The sequence below is a fragment of the Rhinolophus sinicus genome, linkage group LG07 (assembly GCF_036562045.2).
Source record: "Rhinolophus sinicus isolate RSC01 linkage group LG07, ASM3656204v1, whole genome shotgun sequence".
Lineage (NCBI taxonomy): Eukaryota > Metazoa > Chordata > Mammalia > Chiroptera > Rhinolophidae > Rhinolophus > Rhinolophus sinicus.
Genome location: NC_133757.1, coordinates 21,791,435 through 21,810,213, shown reverse-complemented (window position 1 = coordinate 21,810,213; position 18,779 = coordinate 21,791,435). Strand labels below are relative to the sequence as shown.

Below are 18,779 nucleotides of genomic sequence, written 5' to 3'. Positions count from 1 at the left end.
TGCCCTTAAGATAAGTTCATCTCTTTCTCTATGAGTTCATTTTCTCTGGAGCATTAGCCATCTCATCTGCTGATGGCTCCCTGGGCTCCTGAGCAAAACACAGACACTAACTTGTGCCTCTAGAAGTTTTCTCTGGCAGTTGTCATCACCATACTTTGAATGTGAAGGTGGGTAGGAAGAGGAAGGTATACTTTCTGCTTTGCTGTGACTTGTACCTATGTTTACTGCTCTCCAGCCCAACCCACTGGAATATACCACCCTAATACTGCTGTTAATGCCCTCTGTGCAAGAGAGTGCTGTGAGCAGTGAGGGCAAAGAAAGCGTGAGCAGTATGGAAAAAGAAAAAGACGTATCTAAAGAAACCTTTCCCCCATGCAGTCTCCTCCATAGCATCTGCTTGGGGCCAGCCTGGGCCTCTTCTTCCCGGCTGAAAATGGCAGCTTTCTGTTCTTTGAGGTTTTTCTCACAGCTTTTATATTAGTGTGACAGTTTTGTTAAGCTGTCTCTGGAATCTCCAAAATTGTGCTGGGAGCCCATTCTGGTTTGTCATCTTGTCAGAGCCATGTATAACGTTAAAAAAAAAAAAAAATCGGTAAGAGAGGTTAAAAAAATAGGGATGGAAGTATATACACCTTCTCTGTTTCTTTCTTAATGATGACTAATTCTACAGCAAGACACAGTTTGATGTTCTAGATACACATTTCACTTTTAGTATTTTCATTTGAATACTTTTGAGCACTGGATTTTATTATTCAAACCAATCAACACATAATGAGTATCTTCCATGTGTTTTAAGCATCGGGAATATAACAGTAAAAAGCAGATGAGAATTCCTGCCATCGTGGGCTTTCTTTCTAGTGGGACAGAAGGCAATAAACAAGATCAAAATAGAAAATATGTACTATTTCTTAGTGAGTTGGATTTTATGGGGTTGTTGTTTAGCCAATCAAATAAGATGAATGAGAGGGGCCAGGGAATTGAGGATCTAATGTTGTGTACGGCGGGGTTTAAATCCCTCATACTACCCCTCAGTTCCGGCAGGTTTTTAAAAGAAACTACTTTAAAATGCACTCTTTAAAGCGTAAATGCTTCTTTGTCATTTATTATTTTTCTATAAATAATAGATTCTACAAATAAATTATTCTATAAATTATTCTATAAATAATTATTCTACAAATAATTCAATAAAATATGCAAAGTAAAAAGAGTCAACAGTAAAAACGAGAATTCTCGTTATCCGTCCTTAACGCATGGCTCAGAAAAAAAACGAAGATTCTCGTGATCCGTACACAACGTGTTAAATGATTGACAGTGGAATGAATTAGAGCTAGATTGGGAGGGGAAAGAGGGTGGTAGGAACAATGGATTGGAAGTGAGGTAAAGGAGTGTTGGACTTTGGGTACTAGCAGGATTGATCTAAGAAGATAGGAGGTGGTGGGGTGGAGATGTGTTTAGAACCGAGATAATGGGAGGGATGCAGCAATTGTGACTGGCAAGGTCAAGGGAGTGGCCATAGAAGAAAGTGACTAAGCTGGGGTGGAAAATAAGACCATTAGAAGAGAGATGTCCATTTGTAACAGAACAGATTTACCCTCCTTCCTCAACAAGTAGAAAGCTGTACAGAGGCGAGGACAGTAAGTCCTCCCTCAATGTCATTGATAGGTTTTGTGACTGTGTAATGAAACCAATTTTACCATGGGCTAATTGATCTGAGTTACGTTCCTTGTGGCAGCTCATCAATGTTATAACATATCAACATTGAACCAAAGGACATTATTGGAGGACCTGCTGTACATCGAAACGGCATTTTTCGGACAATGGACAATAGGCAACGCAGGAAAATGACCCTTGAGCGAAGGTGAGCCCCGTGATTGCTCCAGCTTACTACTTACTGGAGACCGTAGTACAAGGAGGGGCAACCTAAACAGAGCCTAGAATTCAAAGAATATTGGAGAAGAGAGTGCCAGAGATCTGCAGAGGGTTCTCCTGAGTCTGCAGCTGAGTGAGTACTATTGAATGCACGCGTGTGAGTAAACCACTGGAGGCTGCGGAAAATAAAGGATGGTTTTAGCGTCCTGGGCTTCTTACGGTGACTGCCATAGGGGCATGATGAAATTAGCCCTGACAGGTCCAAGGCAGACAGTCACGGACAGGCTGTGGGTATTGAGGGGAGAAGGGGGCAGGTCTTGCCAGAAACACAGAGTTCTGAGGCTCCCACTCCTCGAAGATGGAGGAGGCCAGCAGGAGGATTGTCTTACTCTAAGTCTTGCAATTCCCTCTAGACTTCTGCTGCTTTACTTGACTCCGGCCAATGGAGGCATGGAGTCCTGTGGAGAGTCGGACTTATCACTGCTAATCATCTAAGAATCATGTTACGCTATCCTTTTTATCTATGGACTTTTTCCCCCAGAAGAATATACCTCTAATTTATGGCTTCAAACCAGGATTCATTTAACAATGTGTTTCACCGCAAGTTTATGAGAAAATATTGGTTCCTTTAAGTAAGAATTGCTTTTACTGTGTGTGTGTGTGTGTGTGTGTGTGTGTGTGTGTGTGTGTGTGTGTATTAGTAGTAATACCGTGTTTCCCCCAAAATAAGGCCTAGCCAGACCATCAGCTCTAATGTGTCTTTTGGAGCAAAAGTAAACATAAGAATATAAGACCCGGTCTTATTTTAATATAACATAAGACCAGGTCTTATATAATATAATGTAATATAAGACCAGGTCTTATATTAATTTTTGCTCCAAAAGATGCATTAGAGCTGATGGTCCGGCTAGGTCTTATTTTCGGGGAAACACAGTATATATTTTTAGTAATTTTAGCCTAAAGATAGTTGTCTAAGATTAGATAAATTCCTAGTAAAGGAGACTTTCAAGGCCAAGTTAGAACTCCTTAAGGTTGCAGAGAGTTCTATTCATGTCTATATTCATAGGCCCAAATACATAGAAAGTGCTCAGTAAACATTTGTTGAATTAACGTAGTTTTTGAATGAAATGTGGCATTCTGAGTGATTGAAAACTTAATGTGAATTTTGTCGTGGGTGCTGAGGCAGCCAAGATTCAGACTTCTCCGTATATAAATAGACTCGTGAAGCTGCAGCTTTTACCATGTCAGCTCTGCGTGCTGATCTGGAACTTTTCTTATTGGGTTGCAGTTGTGGTTGTTGATTTTAAATTATATTAGGAATGGTAGGGAAGAATGCATAACTATGTACATGACAGGTTAGTGGCTTAAGGTAAGAGAAGAGCAGAGCCCTTTCAAGAGACTCATGTCTTAAGCTTTATAGATTTTAATTTCATTTATATTTTGAATAAGTAATAGATTCACATTCACTTTTTTCAAAATTTAAAAGGCTCAGCACTGTAAAGTTATCTGCCTTTCACCCATCTGCAAGTTGCCTGGCCATTCAGTTCCCCTTATAGGGGCAACCACCATATGACTTCTTAAAAAGATGAGATGACCTTCAGATTATGGATTGGGTTAGGAAATAATAATAGTAGGACGGGCTTAGTAAGTTAGTCATAATTGGATACCAAACATTGTATTGAATAATTTACATATAATTTAATGTTCATAACAACTCTTTGAGGAAGATTCTGTGATACTTTGTCTTCTCTGCACAAACCTCTTCTTTCCTCCATCCCTCCTTGTCAGGTGCGGACCTTTATTTAAAAAAATATATTTTATTGGGAAACAGTGCACCCCTCCAGGGCCCATCAGCTCCAAGTCATTGTCTTCAGTCTAGTTGTGGAGGGCGCAGCTCACTGGCGCATGTGGGAATCAAACTGGCAACCCTGTTGTTCAGAGCTCGCGCTCTAACCAACTGAGAGCCCAGAGGGCCTTGCTTTTTACTTTGCTTTCTGCAAACCAACTCCTTCTCGCCTATTAAGCTGAAATGTCTCTGTTTTATGATCTGGATCCAGTGGTGTGTTGGCACTGGCTCTTATCGGCTTGAAAGACCAGTTGTACTCATCTCTTCCCAACTCTGTTCAGTGACATCATGTTACTTGAAATCATTTATGGTAGGGATATTTACACCATGGAAATTGGCACATGCTACAAACCAGGGCTGGTTTTTTCCAGAGAGCCAGTTGTTAAACATTTATCAATGCCCCACTGTCTGGATCCTCTTCCCTCCTACCTTTAGTTGGTTCATTAAACAACAAAGTTAAATGATGTATGGAATTTTTTAAAAAGTACATATACATATGTTAAATATATTGTTTTAAAAAAACATACTTGTAATCACTTGATAAATTGTTTAAAATTTTTATTATGAAATTGTTCAAAAGTGAAGAAAATCTCCTAGATTTGATCATTCTTAATGTTTTTTTCTGAGCCATTTCAAAGTTGCAGACATCGTGACACTTCACCCTGAAATGCTCAGCATATTCTCCTGCGTAATCCTAATTCCATTATCACGAAGAAATGTATAGTTCCGAAATCATTTACTACCTAGTCCATATTCAGATTTTCTTCTCAGTTTCCCAAAATGTCATTTACAGTTTTTTTTTTCTAACAAGGATTCAATCAAGTTTTTGTATCTTGCATTTGATTATGTCTCTTTTAAGAGAGAATAGCCCTCCCTCAGGTTTTTCATGGCAATGAGTGTTTTCTATTTTTTATAAGTTTCAAGCATATGTAAAAGTAGAGATAATAGGCAATGAATTACAACATATCCATCATCGATTCAATTATCAACATTTTGCCATTTTCTAGAATATTTTACAACACATTCAAAACATCATGTTATTTCACCACCTTAAACTTTTTTTAAAAACAGATGTTTTCTTATGTAATGAAATTGATGTTATAATAACACTAAACAAAATTAATAATGACACTGACTTTTTAAAGAAACCATGCTATTTCTTTGGTAGAGTGTCCTTCTTTTGGGTTTCTACGATTGTTTTCTCATGATATCATTTAAATAATTTATCTCCTGCAGTTTCTATACACTGGAAATTAGATCCAAATTCTTGATTAAACACTTTTGGCAAGAATACTTCAATAAAGGATGAAATGTACTTCAGAGTGCATTACATCAGGTGGCACGTAAAGTCTGGTTGTCCACTATTAATGATGTTAAGTTTGATCACTTGATTAAGGTGGTGATCGGCAACTGTCTCCGTTGTAAAGATATGTTTTCCCCTTTCCACATGTTATCTATGGAGTGATACTTTAGCACCACACGAATATCCTTTTCTCCGTCAACCTTTCACCTAATGGATTTAGCAGCCGTTAATGTTCTTTGTCTGAATCAATTTATTTCAACAGGCATTGGAAAATAGTGTTAGCATTCTTCTAATGTAGGACCAAGGCATTTTCTTTGAGTGTATGTAGGTTTATTGGTTGGTGTTTCCTATAATAATATGTGAACCATACGCATAATGTATCTTCTCTGAATTCTCTAAATCTTCTCTAACTTTGAGTTTTCTTTTTTAAGTGGCATAAGCAATACAAAGCATTTCAAAACAATGCTAGTGCATAATCTTTCTAGATTTTTCCTCACTTTTCATAATTCTCTTGCCCACTGCTAATTCAATATCAGTTATGTAGGTTTGTTTGTTTTTTAAGCAACTTGCTTTTACTGATTCCAGAGAATTCATCATCGTTTCCATAGAATCAACTCTCTTTTTATTCTTATCAGTTTCTATAATATTTAAATTACATAATTGCAGCATTAAGTAAAGATGTCACAGATAGGCTTCGAAACAAAAATAACCAATTCTCAGTAAATGTTCTACTTAATCTATGCAGAGTAGTAGATAGTAGCCTACTAGCCTAAAGCATTTAGTGTGCTGGAGACCTCAGTCAGTGTGTTTTACAGGCAGAATGGAGTGTGTCATCGAGTCAGCACATTGTGACATGGAGGTCACTTTAGAGTCTGCCATGTTGTCATTTTACTTGCCTTCTCTTCCCCACTAGACTCCCAGTTTCTTGACAGTAAAGAATAGTCTTATTTGTATGTGTTTTTGTTGTAATCCCTAGTGCTTAGTACAGTGCTTAGTATATAGTGAGTGCTCAATTAAAATATTTGTTGAATGAATCCATAACCAGCACCAGAGGAGACCATATTAACCTCAAGTGAATTCCGATCTAACACATAGTAATCTTCACAACAGCTTTGCAAACGTCAGGGTTGGTATGATTATTGCATATACTTTATTTTTTCATTGTTTTTTTTCCTCTTCTCATCCCCCTAGTCTTTGAGTCTCTGCTCTGTGCCAACTTCCTTCAGTTTATTGTGTATTGCAAGCTACCTGTGTTTATCATTCCAGTTCCTTGACAAAGACGCAAAAAAATGTGTAATAGTTTTGCTGCAATGGTGCTACTACGCCCAAAGAGAGATGAGATTCCTAGGAAAATACAAAGTAGTTCCTTAGTTCTCTATTCTAGAGCTTAATCAATCCCAGGAACTGAAGTCTTCTGTTTCTTCACAGAGGAAATATGACAAAGGCAGTGGCTGTACAAGCTTCCTTCATGGGCCGCCCTCCCCACTGCCTCATCCAGTAAGCGGGAGCAACTACTTCTAGAGGTGAGAGGGGAGGGAGGACACTCTCCATAACCCTTTTGATCCACCGAGCTGCAAACTTTTGGTTTTGAGACAGAGTGAACAATTTGTAGAGTTACTGTACTGAAGAACTTGAAAACAAAATAAGCCTACATAGAATTGAATGCTTAGGTGATAAAAATTATGCTCTTTGATACAAACCTATATTTTAAAGGAAGCTACTTGTCGCTGAATAATCCCAATGATCTTAAGATTCCGTTTCTGTAGACATTAAAAGGTATTACACATGTACATTTGAGATAATTTTTAACTTCCGGAACCAGGAGAAAGTTCATCAATAACATAATCATTATCATTTATTGATTGCTTACTATGTGCCAAGCACTGTGTTCAATTCTATATTTTTCATTCAATTTTCATAGTAAATTTAGGATTTATCTGTTTTACAGATGATTAAAGTGAGAGGTTAAGAGAGGATAAATGACTCATCCTCGGTCACACGGCTAGTTTGTAGCAGAACCGAAAGATCCAAACCCAGACCTGTCTAACTTCGGTCTCAGCACTTAAGTACTGACAGTATTCTCCAGGGTCCCATCACACATTGAACTCTAAAAACTGACTTCGGATGAGGGATCAGTGACCATGGATGACCTAGATCTTCTGAGTGTTATGTCAGGAGCCACGGTGATGTTCTTATTAGTCAGTTGTAGAACCTTCTCCCAGAAAGCTTAAGACATGTTGTCGTTTTGATGGAGGGCCAGGTCTCACACAAGAATGGTCTGTTTCTAAAGGTCTTTTCATCATAAGCAAATGAATGTTGAGTTCTCTTGAACATTCATTCATTAAGTAAGCTAAATTCCCATCTTTTTTTTAACTTGACATGCCATCATATTTGAATACCTGAGTCTCAGTTTTCAGACTGAATTCATGTTGTATATTTACGAAGACAATGAAAATTCTTTGAAGATATTCTCAACCTCAACAGGAAGGAGCACAGGGTTTGATTCCTACTTGTTTTTCAAGGTGGCTGCATCTGGGGACAAACTCTATTGTAACTTTTCTAGACTTTGGTGCCAATAGGAGTTAAAATAATAAAATCAGTACAATTAAATTAAATAGGAAATAAGAGTCTTTTATCTACAAGGCCTTAGCTTAAATTGGTCATTCTTCTGGGAAATGGTTGCTAAAATTATAGTCAACCGGCAGTCACTGGTTGGCCTCGTTTATTGCATTGTGTCCCAGGAAGAAAAACAATCTATGACAAGAGCTAACAAAGATAATATCATTTTTCCTGATCTTCATCCCTGTTCATATTTTCTTGTGATTAATTTGAGCTATTACTCAGCATTGAGCATTGAGAGTAGTGTATACCAGCCACTGTGCTAGCTTCTGAGGCTTTCGGTAGGAAAAACTGTTGCCTTCAAGAATCTCACAGTATAGGAAGAAAGAAAACATCGTACTGTAGGGTAATAAATGCTCCGATGGAGGTAGCGAAGGCTCCATGGGAACACAGAGACAGGACAGCCACACCCAGCTGGCATGGGTGTGAGGTTAGGAAGGCTTCCAGGTGAGACGATACTGAATTACGTCTTTGAGTAAGAAGAGTCAAGGAGCCAAGGGGAGGGAGGTGTCCTTGGCAAAGGGAGCCATGAAATAGCGTACGTAGATTGGAGAATGGCAAAAAGTGTGCTGTGACATGGAATGAGCAAGATGTGGAAGATGGAGCTGGAGAAGGAGCCAGGGATCGTGTCACGAGGGCGTGGGAAGCCGTGCTGAAGCCCTGAAACAATCCCAAATGTAATGGGGTGCCAGGGGAGAATTTTAAGCAGGGGAATAACATGTTCAGTTGGCTTTTTAGAAAGATCACTGTGGCATCAGTGAGATGGCTTTGAAGAGATTATGTTCAAGTTAGAAAGACAGAAGGTTGTTGCAGTTCAGAAGAGAAATAATGAGGACTTATAAGTAGTAAGGTGAGCTGGTCATGGGGGGTGGAGAATATGGGAGAGATTCTATAGATATTTAGGAGATAGTCTTAACGTTAGCACTTCACACAGTGTTTGGTAACCAAGTTGTGACAGCAGGGGGAAACTAGAGGAAGAGGAGGAATCTAAGAGGACTGCCACAGCTTCACGTTTGATATATAGCGGTGCCATTCGTCAGCAAAGGGAATAGAAGTGGAGGAACAGGTTTGGTAAAAAAGGTGACACATTTAGTTTTGGATGTGTTCAACTTGAGATGCTTGTAGGACAAGTGAAGAGGACCAAGTAGGCAATTGGGATATTTTTATATCTGAAGTGTAGGAAAGAAGGTTGGACTGGAATGGTGCTATTCTATAGATTTTAGAGTTTTCAGTCTATGGGTTAATGTCTACTTTTGTTACAGTTACTTGAGTAGTGCAGAGTAAAAAGCAGACTTACCATAAAGCTAATTTAGTTCAAGCTCAACTGCTTCATATGCGTGGGCCTTGGGAAGGGGCCTTGCAAAAGTTTACATGGTTACGTTTTTGTAAAATTTGTGAAATCCAGATATTTTAACTACTATTGGTCTCTTGCTACTTTGAGTTACTCTCTCTCCCTCTCTCTCTCTCTTGTCTTGTGTCTGGTGATATTGGAGTGCTCCCAGGCATTTTGGGGAATCCAACTGTGGGAAAGTTGAGCTGCGGATACATTTAGTTTGGGTTTGCAGTCATTTCAATGTATAGTTCTTGCTAGCCACCCCAGTATGGGAGTGACATTGAGAAATACTCCTGCCCACTGTGTCAGCTCACCTGGTAATGTGAAATAAAGGTGCGGGACCAGCATGGTGTCGAGATATGAATGTATCCTAACATATCTGGCACTGGAATCATGGAAATAGAAGAGGATGAAATGTATGAAGCCAGAAACTGGTTGGTAGAAAAGCTTGGCACTCATCTGATTCTGTCTTAGCCTGAACGGTGGCCTGATACAAAGGCTTGGTGCAAGGAAGTGTATTTGGAATGGGACTCCAGGGAGCATATGGGAAATATAATGGGAAGAAAGGAAAGGACATTCTGGGGTGTGATAGTGCATTGGATACAGCCTCAGCTACCGGCAACAGGTGTTCTATCCTACCTCTAGGGCCTTTTGCAAGGAGCCGTACAAAATGCTCTCAGAACTGTCCACTTGAGTACAAAAGGGGAACGTATCCTTTCACAGGCATTAATTCCTCCCCGTTTCTGGATTGCATGTGCTTAACTGCAGAGTGGGTTTCAGGAGAAGTCCCAGGGCAGGAGGAGTGAGAAGCACACTGAGCTGTATCATGAGCTGTGCCGTGAGCTGGATGTGTGCTGGCAGTGATTGTATGGGCATGAACCCCGTCCAAGCCTATGGCAGTGGAAGGAGTAAGCCATGGGGCTTAGAGGATGTTCAGGTAGCGCTTAAGAGACATCTAATGTTGACATTGATCTTATTCTCATTCATTCCTAGTCAAATTAAACATTTTCTCTTGTTAGGATTATATACAGTAATGCAGTGTTACACAGTTATAAATCTATATTCTTTTCTTCCTTTTTGATGAGACTCACACAAAATAAACTTTATCGGAATTAATCTGTTTATAGGACACAAACTTGTAACAGTACTGTAGATTTCAGTCAACATGCTACAGTTATCTATTTCTTTCCAGAATTTTTCTATGTATATACAATTTACATATGTGGGATCATACTGTTTAATATTCCAGTTTTTTAAAATGTATTTTGGGTAACTTTTCATAAAAACTCATGTAGATCTTTGATTCTTTTTAAAAGCTGCATAGTATTCCATTGTATAGATAATACTAGAATTTATTTTACCAGGCTTCTATTGATAGACATTTAGGTGGTGATTTTTTTCTCATAGATATTGAAAAACTTCTTTCTTTTATTTCCTACAAATTTTAAAGAGATACTGGGGGGAAGGTAGATAATGGGCAGATGAGAAGGAATTGTGAAGGAATTTATAATAGAAAATGTTTGGTTTTTAAATTTATCTGATTGCATCTTTTCTCCTCTACAATGGCAATGAAGTACTTAAGATTTCTAGAGACAGAAAATCAGAAAAATAAAATGCTAGGACTTTTATCTCAGGTCAGTGAGGAAAACCTCAAAATATTTATGTTTTCATTTTTTTTCAAGTTTATTATTTGCGGAAAATTTATAGATGGGCTAAATACATTAGATAAGAATTTGAACTAGATGACTTTTGATTTTCCTTCCAACTTCAGGACTCAGTGACAGGGTAATTTTGATAGTCCCTTTCCCCCCTCATATCCTGATTATGAACTTTATTATAATATATAATAAGTAACTTATGTTAACTGTATGATATATAATAGCAGTTCCACCTCCTCAGAAATTCCAACTTGAGGTCATCAGGAAGGACTTCCTGAAAAGAGGAGAGTTGTGAGAAAAGGGGATAAGGTCTTTCTTCTTTTAACAAAACCAGCCCTTAGTTTCCCCTTTAAGCAGGTTTAAAAAGAACTGATGACTTCTCCCCTCTCCTTAAAATGTGTGCTCCAAAAGCAAATGTATGCTGTGGTTTGAGTACATCGTCTAGATTTAAGCAGTTTTTGTTCACTGCAAATATCACCGTAGGGCCATGTTTTTATGTATGACTGTGTACTTACCAACCTTGTCTACCTCTGTTGTAGAAATCATCCAAGAAACTAGTTTAGTTGAAATGAAGAGCTTTGGACAAAACAAAGTTCAAAATGATTATTGGTCTAAAAACTAAGACATGAGAAAGGAACAGAAGAGCACATCATAAAATTAAAACACTGATATTTGGCCTTAGCAGCAAAAGTGTATTCCTCTATTTAAAATCTCTTATTATTAGATATGTTGGACTGTTACTAATCTTTTGGACTATTATTACCTCATTAGGATAGTCAGTCAGTCTATCCTTAGGAAGGCTGCAAGTCTAAAGGAAAGACAAAAATAGACTCATCGGTTCTAAAATAAACCCCACAGTTCTATAGAAGAACTACCTGTCTCTTGGGAAAGATGGTTCCCATCATCTCAGCCTGAAAGCCATCTTTTGTCTTAGCCATGTTTTCCATTGCCGATACTTTACTAGGAAAACATTCCAGTGAGAATACAGTGAGGGTTACAGACCACCAAAAAAGATGACGTGGAGATGCCCGGCATGCCTCACTATTTATAAGAAAATATTTCCCCAAAAGATGGGAAAATCCAAGTCTTTAAATACTCTGGGAGACAGGAATAATGGAAAAAAACTCTTCAGTTTGTGTTCTGTTGGTTCACGAGATTTTCTCACAAATCATTTGGATGGACCATTAAGCAAGTCACATAATGACTGGAAACTTCTATGAATTGCCTCCCTTCGGTTTCTGGCTGAGGTATCTGACAGCAAGACTGAAGCACAAGCAAAGACCGAGAACAAGCTGGTGGTGGTGTGGGAATGGGAGCCCATCATTGTTTGTGGCCTGGACTCCTAACCGGTGGGAGGACCACAGGGCTGTTTTTAATAGGATAGGCCATTTGGATGGAGTTGGCCTCTTGTCTTTTAAATGCAGCCACAGTTTAGTCTAGGTTAATTTTTGTTGTTGTCCCAAAAGATTATTGTAATTGCTAATTCTCCAAGGAAGTTCATTGAGCAGATCTCTCTGGCACAGGATACGTATTAGTTTGTCTTTATAGACTGAATTATTCCTTGTTTTGGGTTTGGGAAATGAAAACATAGTCTAATCCTAATTTTCTTTTGCTATCTGCTTTCTAAATCCCTTTGTGTCGTGGGTCCTGAGTCTCTCAGTCATGGTTCAAAAGCAGAACCAGTAGAAGACAGACACACACATACAACATTCATTAAGGGATTCATTATAAGGTACAGGCTCAGGTATGTTATTGTAATCTAAGAAAGTCCAAAGTCAGTAGGGCAGGCCATCAGGAAGAGAAGGTAATAACCAGGCACGAACCCCATAGGCATGGTCTGCAGTTGTCGTGTGGAAATTCTCTTCCTCAGAAAGCCTTCACCCTGCTTTTAAGGCCTTCCCGCTGATTAAGTCAGTCCCACCCAGAATACCACCCTTAAAGTTAACCCCTAATTACACCTGTAAAATCCCTGCACAGCAGCACCTCGATTAGTGTTTAATTACTGGCGACTGTTACTTCTCCAAGTTGACACATCAAAAATCCATCACATCGTGAGAAGCCAGAGGAGCTGCCTGGAAAACAGTACTGCAGACATTTATTGAGTCAAGGCTGGTGTCTCTGCTGCTGTCCGAAAACAGTCCTCTCTGAGCAGCCAGTTATATAACAACCTGCTGTGTGTCTCAACCAGGGAAGCCCCGTTAGCTCGTCTTGTCAGGATTGGACCCCATTCTTGAGTTTTCAAACTTGCATGTAAAACAAGTTTTTGTTGACTGAAAAATGTTTTCCCATTGATAGCCATTGTGTGAGTTTTTAAATATTTGTTTAAACTTAAAAGCTAAAGCTAGGAGCCACTACCAGTAGAAAACTAAGCATTTACTTCACCAGAGAAGCTATTAACACTGTCTGTTTTGAGGGTAGGAGGGGAAGTATGTGTGGCTGTAAAAGGCAACCTGCGAGATCCTGGTGGTGATGGAAGCTTGGTGCTGTGATGGTATCCATGGCAATATCCTGGTTGTATATTGTGCTGTGGTTTTGTAAGATGTACCATTGGGGGAAGTGGGTAAAGTTATATGGGTTCTTGGGTAAAAATACACCAGATCTTTCTATCATTTCTTACAGTTTCATATGAATGTATAATTATCTCAAAATTAAAATCCTAATTTAAGAATGATCCATTTTATAAAACAAAGAATCCTTCCACAGTATGAATAATTATTTTCTAATCCATATTTTCAGAAAAAAATCATGTTTTCTTAAGGAAATAGATATCTATCTATACTAACACCGTGCTGGGAATAAAGTACACACTCAGTATCTATTCAATGATTGGAAGAAAGTATGCCTGATGGGAAGATTATAGATGACAGTTTAGTGTAATGTTTAATATAAAAATGTTTTGTAAAAATCAAGGTTAAATCCTTAGGTGAAATATTGGGCATATTGTAAAGAGATGGAGTCTTCACGCTGTAATGACGATAATGTGGAGAAGATATGGTTATAACCTCAAAAATAGTGCCAAACAAGATATATAAATCCAGGAGGAACATCTAAAAATGTGCTGAAGGTAGTTTTAGGACCAATGAAATAGCCCAGAAAATTGTATAGATTGAAAATAAAAATATGTTCAAAGGATTTAGGTAAATTTGTGGATTTACTCATTCAGTAAATATTTGCATGCCTACAATGTACCAGGCAGGTGTCTGTACTTTTAATATAGTTCAGGAACTTTTCTAACATGTAAGTGTTTGTATCCTTGAAAGCAGTTCTACCTTTCTCAAATCTCCGGATGCAGCTGTCAAAATCTGAGAACCACCTGGGTTGAATTTTCTCAGTGTATGATATTTCTGATCTTATCGAATGAGAGATTTTTATGAAGAGAAGTTCAACCAGTCAACAATAATTAAATAACAACATTTTAAAGATATCCACAGACATAATTCTTTTAAACATTAATCGTCTTAAAAGATATTTTGAACTTGAAATTTTTCCTCTCTTTTTCAGGTACTTCTATTTTAGGGATATAGAATAAGAAACTTCAGTTAAGACTGGGAAGATGGGACCAAACTCAATTTAAATGTTAAGAAACTTATCCAAAGCAAATAGAAGCAAGAGAGGGTGCCTCCACGTGCGGCACTGGTCTGGGCCCTGGCAAACCTGGCCTGTGCTCAGACTTCTGGGAGCGCCCGCTGTGCCCAGGACTCTGCAGTCACCTTGAGGAGGGCAGCGGTTTTGCTTCTCTTAAAAAAAAAAAAAAAAGTCATGTAAAGACTGAACATCTCACTGAGTGGCTCCTTCCTAACTTTTCAGAGCGTGAGTGGCCAAAAAACAGCAGGCCTGTTTCCTGACAGCTGTTATAATCTACTAAATTAGTAGATAAATTCAGGGCTCTATCCCGGAAATGGTCCTGTTAAGAAATATTATCTGTATCAAATAAACAGCTACCTTCACCAAAAAAAATTAGTTTTTTAGGAAACCATGATTCCATATCCCAGTGAACCTCCTGGTGGACATGACCTAACTGGGAGGGAGGTTGTTGATGGCTGAGATGGCCCCCCACATGTCTGGAGTGGAGGAGCTGCCCTGCTGAGGAGACATGGGCATCCACTTAACTGGTCGGCCGTTGGAATTTGGAAATAGTAAGCCTTTTGGTAAAAGAGGGCTTTTGTGTTTCAGAATAGCAACTGTTATCATCACTTAAAACCAGTGATTTCTATATACAGCAAGAGCTGCTATATATATACTCATGTATTGTTTATATAGGACTATTTTAAGATCTGTGTCACATTTTTCTGGTGTATTTTATGGTGGGAAAATTCAATTGGAAAAAATGCACTTAGCTCTGGTGGGGATGGTAAGGTAAAATAAGTACTTAAAAAAAACATGAAGTTTGTTGTTTTCATTTTCTCTTTAAACAGTACAGAAATAGTAAGGTGAGAGCTCCCAAAATTACATTGTATTACTTCTCCTTAAGCAAATTTAACCATTGTACTCATGTTATAATACTAGATTTATCATCATATTCGTCAGTAGAAGACCTGCAAGGCATATAAGAACTTAACTCACGTATTCCCTACAAAAATCTGTGGGAAAATGGCTTCATGTTATGTAATGTGGCTTACGATTCAGGGTTTATTTTTCTTTTGATTTTGCAGCTGTTGAATTGAGAGGGAAATGAGTAGGGAAAGGTCCTTACCTACTGTGAGGAGTAATGTGGGTATAGAGAGTGAGGCGCTCCCAGAGCCCAGGTGTGGCTGTGGCAGGCAGTCCCAAGGGGTTGGGAAAGTGCACTGAGTGAAGGGGCGTGGGGACTGTGATTCCTGACCATTCCCCTGGGGAGAGGCTCCCTCCTACCTGTTCTGTGGGGATGAGTAAAACCATGAGGTTACGATTGGAGAAGATCAAGTCATTTGATTGGCTGGACAATGAAAGCATGAGAAGCCTATAGAGGCCAAAGGATGGAGGGACGGTGTCCTTGACACCAGGTTCTGCTGGCCTTTGAACCCTGCTTTAACTTTTCTCCCTAATGGAAGATGGGCACTTTTGAGTGCCTGTGGTACTGTTGTGGTTCAGAAGGTTTCCCTTGGTGTGTATCGGAGTCGGGAAGTGGTAGGTGTTGTGCTGGACTTGGTGGGGCTGGGGGTTAGGAGTGATACAAAGGTGAATACAACGGAGGCCACTGCCATCAAGGAGTTTATGATCTAATCAGGGAGACCATTAGCCTCATGGTAAATGGAAGTACACGTGTGTAGGTAACAAGTGGTTGGGAGAGGAAGCGTAAGAACCAAATGATTGCCTTTCATTTCAGAGATTTGAAGTCTCTTGTCATATCTCATCCCTGTCCAGGTTTGTCTTCTAGCTAAATCTCTGTGTCCCCTTATTTGCTCCTTATGTGATCTACTTTATACAACTTAAAGGATCTTGGTAGTTCTCTCCTCAGTTTGCCTCCTATAAAATACAGACCTGAACACCATATTCCAGATATGGCTAAATATACTAGGGGAATTGCTTTCTTCTTTCTGCGTTTGTGTCGCCACTTGATCATTATGAGCTATGTTGCGGGACCATTGTGTGATCTCCCTGTCCTTCAGGGACCTGCTGTCAGCAAAGCGAAGGGGTTGGGGAGAGAAGATCCTACCAGAGGCCACACGCAGGCCCGTATTCGCCTTGGAACCTGCGTTCTGCTTACCCTCCTTAGCCACCACTCTTACCCCTCTGTTCCCTAGTCCTTCCTTGCTCCTGGCTGCTTCCCCCGCCCATGCACCCCTGTAGTCCATTGTTACGTAGCCCCTCCTGGGTGGTGTTCCCACAGGTGTACTTTACTGTGTCTATAGTATGTATTCATTCATTCTTCATTAAAAAGGAAGAAAAAAAGGGAAGGGGAGAAATGAGGGAGAGGAGAAACAAAGCTGATTTCAGAGTTTTAAGCCTGGGTGATTGGAAATCCAATGTATCATTTCCAGAAGTGGGAACTCAAAGAGGGAGGTGTTTTGGAGAGGACAAGCCAAACTCTGCCCTAATGACACAGGCCTTTTCTCTCTGGTTAAGGATACCTGGCAGACGCAGGCCAGTTTGTGTCTCCTGGGTAGAAGCAGGAAAGGCTATCGTGGAAATCACACTGGACAGGAACTTGGGCATGGCACTTAAATAACAATCCTTAGATTTTTCATCTCCGACCTTTCTTAATCTTGAACATCTTTTGTCATCAAAATCATCTTTCATGACCTTTTGGCTGCATTTGATACTTTTGACTTCTCTCTGCTTCTTGGCATTGTTTGGTTTTGTTTGTGTTTTGTTTTTGGCTTGGTTTTCAAAACACCATTCTGTTCTTACCTCAACTGGCCCTTCCTTCTCAGTCTTCTTTTCAGTTATATCTCAACTTCCTAACCTGTGAAACATGGTCGTGCCCCAGGCTCAGGGTTTGTGTCCCTTGTGCAGCCACACCCCCTCCCTAGGTGATCTTACTGGGTTTCTGCAGTTTTCATCTGTAGCCCACATTTCACTCACTCTCTTAAATTCTGGACTTGGGTGTATAACTGCCTATTTGCCATCTCCACTAGGGTATCTATTGGGCATCTCACAAAGAGAAAGAGTTGGGGAGAGGAGATCCTACTAGAGAGGCCACACGTAGACCTGTATTCACCTACGTGTCTAAAACTGAACCGATTTCTTCCTTCCAACTGGGTACCTTCCCCATCCTCCTCAGTAAGTGGCAACTCGGTGCTTCCCATTGCTCAGGCCAAAAACCTTAGAGTCAGCCTGGACTCTTCTCTTTTTCTTCTGCCCCACATTCCATCAGTCCATCAGCAAAACCTGTTGGCTCTATCTAAACATACGAGTATATCCAGAATATCAGTACTTCTCGTCACATCCACTATTACCAGCTACTTCAAGTAACTGTCGCCTCTCACTTAAGTTACTGGAATAACAACTGTATTTCTCTTTTCCCTGCTTCAGCCCTTCACACTCCCATCTTCTTCCCACCAGTTGCCAAGGCTTTTCTTACCACGGCAGCCAGAGTGATCCTTTTAAAACGTAATACAGATCAGGTCACTCTTCTGCTCAGAACTTCCAGTGACTTCCCACCTCAGAGTAGAAGCTACAGTCTTTGTAATGGTCACATGATCTGCACCCGACCTTTCCCTCTTTCCCTCTCGTTCACTCTGTTCCAGCTACACTGGCCTCCCTGCTTTTCCTTACTATTTCCTCTACCTGAAGCATCCTACCCAGCCCCTTATCTGCTTCATTTGGCTCCTTAATGTCCTCCAGCTTTGCCTAAGTGTCACCTTATTAGGATCTCTGACCATCGTATGTTAAATGTAATTCTGCCTCTGCTAGTTTGTTCGCCATAGCACGTTTTATACAGTCTGACATACTTTTTTATTGTCTGTTTCTTTTAGTGTATGTCTCCCCCACTAGAATGTTCCCTGACGTATGAGCCTGTTACATAGTAGGCATTCAGTAAATACCTGAGTGAATGAATGGACTTGTGGGTCTAGAGTTTTTGATACTGTCAACGAAAGCATGTCCAGCCCATAGAAAAGTTTTATAAGAGTTTATTGGAGCCAAATTTTGAGGACATGTCCAGAAGCAGAATCTCAACAGAGTGAAAAAATGCTCCAGAGAATGGCAGTTTCTGCAGCTTATTTTATACAATAGAATCAAAGCAGAAGATGTAAGGAGGGTTACTTGAAATCTATTGGTGGTGGATTCAGGAGGAAGGAGAAAGTAAAGCAGGAAATCTCTAGAACTGGATAAAAAGCAAAAATGGAGAAATACTTCTTTTACATTGGTGGGTACAGGATAGATAATAGTTACGTAACAGCACACAGAGACGGTATGTGGGCAACACGATGACAGTGACAGGTTCTGTGGTCTCATCTTCGGGTGGTCTTGTGCCCTGGTGCCTGGAGTTGTGCTTTGAGAGGTCTAGAAAAGAAAATTACTCTGACATTTCAAAGGTATGTTATCCTACATGTATGAGCAATGGACAGGGCACTTAAGGTAAAGACTGACCTTTGCTAAGGAAGCTATAGGCCCGGAACGTGACTACCCACCTTGGCCTGCCCAGTTAGGAATTTATGAGCAGACCATCCAATGTGGTTCCTTTTGGTCACCAAGCTTGTCAGGCCTGCCATGCGCGTCCCCCACCCC

At 39.9% G+C, this 18,779-nt stretch overlaps 1 protein-coding gene across 4 annotated transcripts in view; it reads left to right on the top strand.

The window, feature by feature from the left end:
• Positions 1-18,779, top strand: part of CNNM2 (cyclin and CBS domain divalent metal cation transport mediator 2) — a 140,553-nt gene that overhangs the window by 86,616 nt on the left and 35,158 nt on the right. Inside the window, exon 2 of one of the 4 annotated variants that reach the window (XR_012498442.1) lies at positions 6,447-6,541. The exons of the other annotated variants lie outside the window; for them this stretch is intronic. The gene's annotated coding sequence lies outside the window, so the exon portion shown is untranslated. The remainder of the gene's footprint in view (positions 1-6,446; positions 6,542-18,779) is intronic. 4 annotated transcript variants of the gene reach the window in all.